At 36.8% G+C, this 12,750-nt stretch overlaps 1 long non-coding RNA gene across 1 annotated transcript in view; it reads right to left on the bottom strand.

Annotated features, from left to right (window-relative positions):
• LOC121824766 (uncharacterized) overlaps nt 1-10,603 on the bottom strand; it is a 37,064-nt gene extending 26,461 nt beyond the window's left edge. The window contains exon 1 of the long non-coding RNA XR_013050864.1: nt 10,479-10,603. This is a non-coding gene — a long non-coding RNA (uncharacterized LOC121824766). The remainder of the gene's footprint in view (nt 1-10,478) is intronic.
• Nucleotides 10,604-12,750: the final 2,147 nt, after the last annotated feature.

Here is a 12,750-nt window from a genome sequence, read left to right as displayed (position 1 = left end):
AATGGGATTAGCTAACCACATCAGCTGTTGCTGGGATCTTCTCTAGCTTGATCTTGTGCAGTTTTTGTGCATACGACCCTAACATGAATTCACATGTGCAAGTGCTCTTTTTTTCTAGACAAAACCTTTTTACTTGGAATCATAGTAACTTTGGATTCTTACAATCTTTCAGCTTTTTCATCCATGATGATCCCTGAATATTGAGGTGAAATGGTGTGATATGGATGTGACAAATTTAGCTGGGTCCTCCATAATTTCTTATTCTCAGTACCTGAAATGATTGTGTTAAATACAATACACTGCAAGAAATAAACTTTCTAATGAGGATTAGGGGATAGAGTAATCTGTCAGTAAAAAATAAGAGCTTATTGGGCAATTATTACTATATTCATTTAGTAGAATAATATTATATTATTCCCCAGAATCTATCTAATCAAAAATTCTTGTTCAAGATAATATTGATTGGCATGGGTTACATGTTGTGATGTGGGCCTTCAATTCAGTCACAAAGTGGTTGGTTACTGCCTTGATGTTCATGACACAATTGTACCATGCTTCTTGTTGTTATACCTCTCAGGGCTCACATATGGGTACTATTTTTGATTACCTCTAGCTTTGTGAAAACTATCAAATAGGCTTAAAGGTTCCATCTTGATTTCTCCATTTTCAAGGACTCAAGTATATGGTATGGTCTACAATAGGGTTTTACCACCTAAGGACCATATACCCCTAAACATTACAGGCTATTTATATTGTTCTTGGTTATCCTCACTTTATTTCTTAACTTTCAAGCCCTAACCTGATCCACTTAAGAGTACTCAGCAGAGGAAATAGTCAGTTCTAGGGAGACTACCCAATGAAGTAGGAACAAAGGGAAAAGCATGAAATAGCACAGGGAGCAGTGCAGATCATTAGAACACTTAGTACAATGTGATACAAATGGACTGTATAAAGATGGTATGAAAATATAATGGGGAAAGTAAAAAAAATGACCAAGTTGGAAAACAAACGTTTTAAAATTTCTTTTTATGTTTGAAATATAAATATAATTGTATTATTTCCATTTTCAGTTTCCTCCCCCTACTCCTTTCCATGGACATGCCTCAATCTTCCTCAAATTACCAATCTCTCCTTAATTGTTGTTACAACACACATATACACACAAGCAAACAGGCACACACACACACACACACACACACACACACACACTATGATTTTCTCCCCAAGCACATAAAATATTTATATAAAGCAGATCAAAATATAGTAATTATGGTACAATCTCTATTATGTGCAATTTTTATATACTAATTTACAGAACAACCTTCTCTATATATTGAGTTCCTAAAGAGTATCAAGAGCATGGCTTATGCAAGAAAGATCTTATAGATACAGTAGTGAACATCTGATTCTCCTAAATCACATGTGATTTCAACACTAATAGATAGAATTGCATCTCAATATTTAATTTTGAAAAATGTCACTTATTTTAAAATATTTCAAATAGGTCAATGGTATCATTTCCTTTATCTACTTTAATTACTCTCTATCTGTATTAGTTATAGTTATCATTTATTTCTGAACAATAGAACCAAACTGAAGATAAAGATGATGTGGATCAAATGTGCATTCATCATAGATAAATATATCAACATCTTTTGGTCTTAAAATTTTTTCATACATTTGAACTTCAAGATAATTTTGTCACTTCCTCTTTTCCCTTCCCTACTCCAGACTCTTTCAAGTTTCCTTTCTCAAACTCCTTGTATTCCCTATCATTCAAATATTAATAGTTTCTTCTTCCTAAATTATTATTATATATGCATGTATATATAATACTCTATATTCCTAAGACTATTTTTGTTTTTTCTGTGTATATGACTCCATGGTTGACCAGTTTCTACTAGACAATCAAGGGACTTTTCTCTGGTGTGAGTGCTCTGGCATTGGAGAGAAAGGTACCATGACTCATCAGGAAGCCAGGCTATACCTCAAAGCTGCAATAGGACAGCTCTGGAGGCTGTAGCTGCAACATAGCATCTCTGGAGAGAAAGGTATCCTGACTTGTCAGAAGTCAGGTTGTACCCGAGATGCAATAGGGCAGCTCTGAAGGGAAAGGTATCATGACTTTTTGGGAAAACAGGCTATACCTGAAGCTGGGTTGAGGTGGGAAATGCTAGAGAGAGTTGATAGAGCTGAGCTTTACTCTGTCCCCCTTAAGGGGGCTTCCCAGTAGAGCTCTGTTGCTCCTTCTCCTTCCTCCCTCCCAACCCCCACAACCCCCCCACGTTTTTCTTGTTCTTGTTGCTGTTTTTTTTGTTGTTTTGTTGTTGTTGTTCTTCTTCTTTTCCTCCTCCTCCTCCTTCTTCCCCTCCTCTTTCTTCTTCTACTACTACTACTTCTCCTTTTTCCCTTCTATCATGTTCCTCAGATTCTTCCTTCTATTATCAAACTGAGTTCTAAACTGCTCCATTTAACTTTTTATCCTTCTTCAAGCATGATTCTAGCCAAGATGCATTTCAACACTAACATTTCATGTCCACAAGAGTTTTATTGTTTCTGTTTCCCACAAGGTATGTCTAAAATCCACAGTTGCAAGGTTTCCATAATTCATTTAACAATGTTCCCTTCTCCCGGTGATGAATCCCATGTCATAAAGGCATCATTCTTAAACCATATTCAACTATGTCCATTGCAAACAAATAGCTTTGGAGTCTCTTTGATTACACAAGTCTTCACTAGCCAGGAAGAATCATTGATCCTGTGACTCCAATAAAATGAAGAGAAATGGCATGTTTATGGCATTATCAGCATTATCTTAAAGCCTCAAATATTAATATTATTAAAACTCGGGCAGATTCCTATGATCAACTTTGTGTAGCAATCATGAGATTCTTGCTGAGCTCTTTTTCAACTCTGTGTGATTATTGTGTCTTTTTAGTCTCCTGACTGGCATCATGATTGATCATTTTAAGTAGCAGTTGGGGACTTGTAAAGAACATTGACTGTAGACAATCTCATCTCCCATCCCTATGCAGATGCTGTCCATGAGCTTGTAGGGGAAATGATGATCATTTTCCACTGAGAAGGTGAGATCAGTCAATCCCAGTCCTCTATCAGAGGCTCAATTCCATATCTGGATACAGCAACCCAGCAAGCACTGCCTGTATATCATGCACTCAAAGGTAGTTATTTGGTGGAATGTGATAAATTTTAATCTATTATCTTATATAACTGGTTCATGGGAATTACAAATTTTGTGTCTTATTATTCATTCTGGTCTCAGTGTTTTTATTGCTACTAAACAGTAATCTTCAGACATGAAGTTAGTGAGTATGTTCAAGTCTTGTGTGTGTGTGTGTGTGTGTGTGTGTGTGTGTGTGTGTGTGTGTGTGTGAAGTGTGCTATTGCCACTTGTGCTTAAGCTTTATAGATCTTCCTTATCAGTTTCTACCAATGGTCTGAACCATCATCTGCAGGTCCTTCATATCCTTTGTGTAGATTCGTGAAATCTGATATTATCTGTCTGATGACTGTGAACAAAACATATCCCCATTGGCAAAAAAATTTATAGATTTTGACTATTTCTCACAGTTGTTTAAACTGATTGATAAAGACATCCATCATAACAGTCTAAATCACAGGCAAGATACCAATTCCAAAAAATATAGAATACCTGTGTATGAAATATGATATTGCCCTGAGTACTCAGCCTCCATGGATACTTAGGGCACACATTTCATTTGCAGAAAAGGTTTGATTTGGTTCAAGTGTGTGCAAGAAACTCCAATCGCATAAACAAAACTGCAAGTCTTTGTGCCTTAGAATATAATAATAGCCTGTGACTTAGCATATAGTAGTGTGAACAGGGACACACACACAGATAGAGGGAGAGGAAGCACAGATAGATGGACAGATGGTTTTGGGAATAGAGATGTGTTGCTTGATGGGTATCTTTTAGAAAATTCCTGTCATATTACCATCTTTGTCCCTGCACAGTGTCAAACAGCATTTTTCTTATCTTCCTTGTTAGAATACTGCTAAAATTGTTCTTATTTATCTAAGATTAATTATGGCACCATCACTCCATCCACAGTAAGGTTTCATAGCTAGGACCTGGATGGAGCTATGAGAGAGAAGATAAGCTCTTATTTGCTCAGAAGTCACCTGTGTCTGAACAGGGGTTGCTGGTATGTATTCCTGCTTTTGATTTTCCTTTCCTTCATATTAAGTTTTAAGGAGAATATGTGAGCTCAAGGGATTCTAAAATTTTATTTCTAAAATTTATCTTTCTTTAAAGTAAAAATAGCATTCATGCATAGGTCAAGAAAGCTCATTCAATTTTCCATGTGAAAGAAGAAAAAGGATTACATAAAGACACAGGTTGTTAATGGTTATTTGGTGGAAGTGGGGGTATGGAAATAAAGAATCTAAGGAGGAATTTTAACATGTCAATGTTAGAATTAAACATTATGTTGGTTTGCAACCCGATTTGGGCAATGTGGTTCTATTTTCTTTCTACTAGCAATGTTACACTTTGCTCTCCTTGGAATTTTTCATAAAAATAAAACCATTATTTTAACCCAGGACCTCACTGGGTGAGCAGGTTCCCATCCTGTATGAGGCCATGACATTGATGTTGCTCATCCCTCTGGTTCTCCACAAATAACTGTGATCAGTAGAAATCCCAAGTCTTACACATTGTGAATTTGTGTCCTGAATTCTCAGCAGAGTAAGTCCAGTTCACAATTTTATGAGTCCAGGTTACTCTCCGAACAGGTTTTAGAACAAACATAAAATCCCTCTCTTGAGCCATCTGTCTTTATTCATCATTTCAGAGTATGCCTCCCCCCACTCTTTTCCTTCCTCTCAGTTTTCGTTTCAGCTTTGTTTATGTCATTTGACTTTATTTTTCTCTGCATCTTCAATTATCTTTTCAATACCAAGTCATTCTTCAGAGTGAAAAAAGGCACATCTCACAGGCTGAAATGTCCTGATGACAAGAGAGGAAGGTGATTATGCATATGAATGCTTTGACATGATAAAACAATACTTCTGGGGTGACTTCATCTCTCTGTTACATGATCTGGAGCTTTTTAAGTTTCTTAATTATGAAAAACAGTTTTAACATGATCTTGAACAAGTTTCCTCTTTTTTAACTTTACATTCAACACCATTTTCGGAAGGGATGATGTTTTGATGTTGTTTTCTTGGTGTGTGACAAAGGGCTGTCAATGCTTTCATTTCTATTCTCTTTCTCTGAAGATAAATAGAAGTAGACATATCTTTTAAATTATAATTCACATGCATTTATTATTTTTGAGTTATTTAGGCTCATATTCTTTTATTTTACTTTAGATTATTTACAAACGTTTTGTTAACAACATTCATGAACAGTATATTACAAATTATTAACAACCATAATTTGCATATATGATCGTGGGCAATGGTTTACTAGTTCTCATTACAAATTGTTGCTCTTATGTATACTGAGTGTCTTAAGTTATTTGAATTTTTCTGGTGAGTTCATATACATTAATAATGAAAGAGTTTATTTGAATAATTTTTCTTTTACATTTTAAAATTGTTCAATTTTATATGATGGGATGAAAATTCTATGGAAACGTGTGAATATTTCATGAAATTGAATCATACATAATACCACATTGTGAAACTTATATTTTCCCTTCCCCCAAGGATAACCTTGTCCTTATATTTATAGGTGCAAACTTTAATGCAAGAAGAAAATGTTTGTTGCACAGGTTCTGCATCTTGCCCTTTACATGTAGCATATCTGCTAAGTAGGAACCCATGTCAGTACAAAAAGCTTCATTCTCCCTTGAAGGCATTCCTTCAGCTGTGGACCACAAATAGAAACATTCATTTCATGGACCTTCATGAAACATGTCCATCCTAATGTTATCAATGTCTGTGGTATACTTTTAGAAAATAAAACCATTACGTTGGCCAAAAAGAAAACTATTAAGTTGGCAAAAACTGTTGACCAAGAACCAAATCTATAGGTCTCCAGCAATGTCCAGTGAACAAAGGTAAGATGTACAGAAAGAGGAGGGAAGAATTTCCCATAATGCTGATGACTGTCTGTATGAGTCAAATAATCTCCATATTGAAACTCACAGAATACATTTTATCATCATCAAGAGGATACTCATTTTAATAGAGCCAAAAGAATGAAGAAATCAAAATTGCAGTAACTGTATGATCATCCTATTTCTCTCAGTATCTAATCTATTCCCTATGTTCTCACTTTTAATACTCATGGAAAAAATTTTTTGTATACAGACTCAACTCAATGAAGACTGGTATTTTAGGATCCGTTAGTATCTATAGTTAGGGTAAATTAGTACAAATTACTGTGGTCCACTGTTGAAGGAATGCCTTCAAGGGAGAGGGAAGCTTCTTGCATTAACATGGGTTCCTAATTCGCAGATATGTTACATGAAGAGAACAAGACCCAGGAACTGAAAACAAACTTTTTCTTCTTGTGTTAAGTTTTAATTTGTAAATATACTGAGAATGTTATACTAGGTTGAAGTGTAGCAATATATAATGTGTAGAAATACAGTATGAATACATAAAACAGTGAAGTTGGGCAGAACCGCTTGACTTAGAATCAAATCTAAGGGTCTCAAGTGATACCCAGTGAGTAGAAGGAAGATGTAGACAAAGGAGGGAGGAATTACCTATGATTTCAATGACAGTCTGTATGAGGAAAATAATCCCCGTAGTCTAGTTGGCTGAATGCATCTATTTAATGCTGATTTCATTAGAGTCAGAAGAACTGGGAGATAAATAAATGACACTAGCTGTATGACCCTCATAAGTGTCTTAGTATTCCGTCTATTCTATGTATTCTCATTTTAAATAGTCACAGCATGTATTTTGTATGTACAGACTCAACTCAGTGAAGACAGCTATTTTAGGATCCATCAAATATCTTCTGATAATGCTGATTAGTGCAGAACATGGTAGTGCACGGGTGAAGGAAAAACTTCAGAGAATAGGGAATACTTTCCACTGACATGGATTGCTCTTACTAAATAAGGTACATGGCAAGGAAATAATGCAGAAACTGTATAACAAACATTTTACTCTTGTGCTAAATTTGAATGTGTAACTATAGGGACAAGGATCATCCTGGATGGAGGGGTAGAGATATGAGAGTATACACATAAATAAGCACTTCACCTGGTGATTTTGACGTATGATTTGATTTCATAAAATATTCATACAATCTTCTAGAATCATTGATCCAATGAGATAATTAATGAACACTATTAAAATGTAACTGAAAAAAATGAATCAACTGTTACAATGTTAAAGTACATGAACTTACCAAAAATAATTTAAATAACTTTAAAACACACATGTATATGTAAAAGCAATGATTACTAACAAGAAATAATAAACTGTTCCTCACAGCTATACTTTCAGATTACAATAGTTAATAATTTGTAATATACTATTTATAAATTTGGTGAACAAAACTTCTGAGAATAATTCAAAGTAGTATGTAACAATATGACCCTAAATAACTCAAAGATTAATTCATATGTGCTCCTTATAATTTTTAAAGAATTCTCTATTTCTATTTATATTCACTGAAGCAGAGTAGAAATAGGAATTTCTCATAGTTTATGTCAAATGCAGAAAGAATAACATCAAAATATCATTTCTTACTAAAATTGTACGGACCAGGAAGATGAAAGATTGTGAAACTTGTTCAAAGTGCTGTTATCTTTTCCTCAATTAAGATATTAGGGAATCTCCAGTTTTTAGATAATGCAGCATGCAATCATGAGATGTTGGGTGCTCCCATAAGATCTGGTATAGCAGTTCAGAATTCTCAGATAGAGTCATGTTCCTCCATTATCACCAGGAATGTTCATGGTGTGCATTATGCCCTTTGTCAATCAGAAGAGTGATACAGCATTGAAAGGTAAATTAAGGATCACAGAGGAAATGAAGTCATGTGACAGAAATAAACCAGAGAAACAAACTGAGTGGAAGGGAAAGACTGGGGGAGAGGTGCGAGGCAAATGCTGAAATGAAGATGGGGACAGCTGGCAGAGGAGAGGAATTTTGAATTGTAAGGTTTGTTGTAAAACCTATTCCAGAATATAAACCTGGGAGTCCTTAAATTGTACACTTGCCTCATTCTTCTCCTAATTGGGTGCAGAAATTCACAGTGTAGAAGATACAGTATTTCTGCAGTTCACAGAAGTATGGAGAGCAGAAGAGATGGCTGACATCAGTGTCATGGGCCTCACACAAGGAACATAACATACTAACCCAGTGGGATTTTGGGTTTAAATAATGCTTTTTACTTCATGAAAATTTTACAGAAGAGCTAAGAGTGACAATGATAGTAGAAAGACTTCAATGACTAAACCTGGCTACAAGACAATATAATGGTTAGCTCTAGCACTGACATGTCTTGGATTCTGTTTTCCCCCCATGTCTCCACACCCAATGAATAACAATTCATCACTTGTGTTTTTAGGCAAGCCTTTTTTTTCTTTAACATGGAGAACTGAATGGACTTTCTTGCTCTATAGATAAATGTTACCTTTCTTGTTAAGCAATATGCATTTTAGAAATAAAGTTGCAGACTCCCTTGGACTGATATACTCTCTCTAATACTTAAGGTGGGAAAAAATCCTAAACATTCACTTTCAGGCACAGATGATGGTGTAGCTTGTAAGAGCTTGTCTTCAGTCTCATGGTTCCAGCAAAGTCTTAGCTATACTAGTCAGAATGCAGTGATGATGAAATCTTTATTGTTGATTAATGAGGACAATTTCAGGCAGGGTTGTAACAAGGAAGATGAGAGATAGTGTTCTCATGCTGTGCAGGGAGTGAGCTGAAAATATGACAGGGAATTTCTAAACGATGTCTATAATGCATCTGTCTCTTTCCCCACTCCTGTCTGTCCATCTGTCCATGCCTCCCATCCTGCTCATTGTGTGCATGTGTCCTTTCAAACAGTACTAGATTCTAAGTCACAAACAAACATTTATATTAGTATATTCTAAGATGCAGACTTTTGGTTTTCTTTGTCATTAGAGTTTCTTGTACTCATTTGAACCAAATTAATCCTTCTCTTCAACTAAATGGTGCACACAGGAAGGCCATGGAAACTAAGTGCTCAATGCAAGTAATTTTCTGTAGCCAGGATTATTCAAAGAATCTATGTCATATTCATACATGGTTATTCCATAATTTTGATATTAGTGTCATGCATTTATTTCTGCCTGTCCTTATGGATATCTTTATAAGTCAATTTGAAAAGCTGTTAGTGACATGCACAGACTGTAATTTTTATTTATTTTATTTTATTTTTTTTGCAATCAGGGATGTAGTTCTGTTCACAGTTAGATGGCATGATATCAGATTTCACAAATATGTACAAAATCCATGGAGGACCTGCAGAAAGTGATGCACAGCATCAGTGGGAGCTGATGAAAGAGATTTAAAGCTTAAGCAGATGTGTGTAAAGCACACTTCATACACACACACACACACACACACACACACACACACACACACACGGAATGAGAGAGATGCTTGATCACACTCACTCATTTGAACTCTGAAGATTCCAAATTTGCAATTACAGAACTATCTAAATCTGAATGTATAATGCAAGTAAGTTTTAATTTTCATGAACAAGTTATTTAAGATATTTGAAGTACAGTGAATTTGTATCACCCTGCCACTTCCACCTAATACCTACCTTTGAGATTTTGCTATTCAAGCAATATATTCTGGATTGCTGTATGCATATGTGGTATGGTGCTATGGGTTATCTTTCTGTATGCTTTGAATATGTGCTGCTTTGATTGGTTGATAAATAAAACTGCATTGGCCTATGGCAGGGAAGGATGGAGCCAGGTGGGAAAACCCAGGAGAGACAGGAAGAAGAGAAAGGAAAGACAGAGAGATGCCAACCAGCATCCCAAGGAACAGCATGTAATGGAAGCAGGTAAAGCCATAGAACGTGTGGCAAAACATAGATTAATAGTTATGCGTTAATTTAAGATGTAAGAGCTAGCAAGCAAGAGGCCTGCCATAGACTATACAGTTTGTAAATAATATAAGCCTCTATGTGTTTACTTGGTTCTGAGCAGCTGCAGTACCAGGCAGGACACAGGAAAACTTACAGCTACAAAATAGATACTGTCATATAGGTTTGAGATTGAATGATCTCCACTTTTTATAGTGAAGTGATCATGATCTCCCCTAAACATTTCACTCAAAGCATCTATATGGGACTGAAGATTATCTGTTGAGATGTCTGTGCACTGTACAAGCCCCAAAGTGTTACTAGAAATGGTCAACAATGATGTCAGTCAGGAGATGCTGAACTGGTTTTCTAGGATAAAATCTTAAATAATCTCACAGAATTAGTGAAGAAGTCAGAGAGTGTCTCATGGACTACAGGGTTGAGATTTAATTACCTTGGTATTTGAGCTTCCAGCTAATTTTGAGTGTTCCAAGAACATTCTGCCTCTTTCTGCTTCCTAGTGTTACACTGTATCTGAGATTCCTCCTGGGTTTTAGTGGCTAATAAAGCCTTTTATAGTCATAGAATCTTCCAAGGTATCTGTGTGCCATGGAGATGGTAGGTTATGGTTTCACAATAAAGCCATTATGATATCATTGGATCCCCTACTAGGCAAAGGGAAAATTTTGAATTAAATATGGAAGGCTTTGAAGCTGTGGGTTGTAGGAAGAGGAAGGGAAACATTTCTCCTCCACCAGTTTCACTTGAGTTGGTGCTTCATGCCTCACAAGATTGTTAATGTAGGGTGAAAAGGGCCAAGGAAAAAAGGAGAAAAAATGATTGTGTTCCTGACTAATTCCCAGGACCAGGGCTTGAAGTTCCACCAATACCTGGGCTTGCCCCAGAGTCAGGCTGCAGTATCCCACCAGTCCCTGAACATAAAATCCCATCAATACCTAAGCTTGCCCAAGAACCAGGTTCAAAAACCCAAAATCACAAGCCACTCTGGAGTGATCTGCTCACATCTCGCCCCATGAAACTCTATATAACCTCTGTACCCTGTTTAATTTGCTGCTATTTCTCCCACTAGAGACAGCACCCCTCCTGGATTTTTCCTTTCCAATAAATCTCTTGAATGAGGTTTGTTCTGCAGTGTGACATTTTAGGCAGAGTGAAGCCCAGGTTTAACAACTTAGAGCAGAGTTTGAGTCAAGTGGAGCAGAACTGTAACACTTTCTCTTGGGAACCTGTGTCCTAGAAGAATAGAGATATAATACTTCTCAGGACCTGGGCAGAGCTGTAACCCTTCTCCAGAGCAGAGAAGAGATGCAACAACTTCACTGAGAAAGGGAGGGAGGGAGGGAGGGAGGGAGGGAGGGAGGGAGGGAGGGAGGGAGGGAGGGGACAGAAAGGGTGTCCACTTAATAATGTTCATGTCACTAGTTCGGGGGCATCTATGAAAGCAAGGGTCGCCTCACTTTCTTTCATCTGATTCATCTAAATAGAACTGCATAAATGGCTCAGGAAACATAGTGTAAGAGAGACTGTAAAGATTACAAAAGCAAAAGGAACAAGAGGTTTCCTGTGAGACTGCATCTTCTTCAAATATCATAAGGGTATACCCATGAAATCTCATCAATGTGGCTTCCTAAACAGAACCTGAACAAGAATATTGGTGGATATGCTAATGTGGAAGGGGTGCTTGACATAGTTATAATACAAAGATATAACCCCTGAGATCCACAACAAGTCTGGTGGAGTAGTGTCATTAACAACATGGGTATAATAAACTTATTCATGACTGAGTTGAAGGCCCAGTTCACAAGAGGGTACCCTTACATGGACCCATCATTATGCACAATGTGAGTCTAGAGAGTATAGAGATTCTGGGGAAGAACATAATACTAATATTCAGCTATGTTAACAGAGCAATAAAAGGCTCCCTAAGCTCTTATTTTATTCTGGGGGGTTAGTCTGTCCATCAACACTAATCAGATAAGCTTCTTTTGGAAGTTTATGGTGATTAACACAGAATCCCATAATCATTAAAGTTGCTGGGAATAGGAGACTCTGAAGACCCCAGCTTAAAATGAGACATATATATCACACCTCTTCTTCCCAAGACCCAGGGATCATCAGGAAAAAAAAGAGGCCAAAAGTGTATAAGAAGCAGAAGTGATAGATGATTCCAAGGAAACAGGTTTTATCCAGACAGAATAGGGCACTGAATGTATGAATGAATTCAAATGTTAGTACAGTTTTCACAATATCAAGCTAGACAAATTCCAAGCAAATTATATGTGGCAGTAGGTTAAGTTCCCAGCTCAAGGACTGATGGGCATTTCTGGCTTCAGGGAGAGAATGTGTCAAATATCTTTAAGGATTCAATCTTTGAGAGAGAAAGTGAGGCTACACTTGCTTTCATAGATGCCCCCAAACTAGTGACATATGAACATCATTAAGTGGACACCCTTTCCGTTCTTCCCTCCCTCCTCCCCTCCCTCCCTTCCTCCCTCCCTTTCTTCTTCTGTCCTTCCTTCCCTCTGTCCTGCCTTCCCTCCCTCCCTCCCTTTCTTCCTTTGTTCCTTCTGTTTGTTCTTAGAGAAGCACATGGAATTTGGAGGGAATAGTAACATGGGATAAGAAAGAAAATGGAAAGAACTTACTGTAGGGTAGAACTGGCCTAAACACATATGCATGAATAAAATGCTCCAAGAATCACTTAA

This window comes from Peromyscus maniculatus, chromosome 1 (genome assembly GCF_049852395.1).
Source record: "Peromyscus maniculatus bairdii isolate BWxNUB_F1_BW_parent chromosome 1, HU_Pman_BW_mat_3.1, whole genome shotgun sequence".
NCBI lineage: Eukaryota > Metazoa > Chordata > Mammalia > Rodentia > Cricetidae > Peromyscus > Peromyscus maniculatus.
Note: the sequence above shows the minus strand (reverse complement) of the source record. Positions and strands in the feature narration are given on the sequence as shown.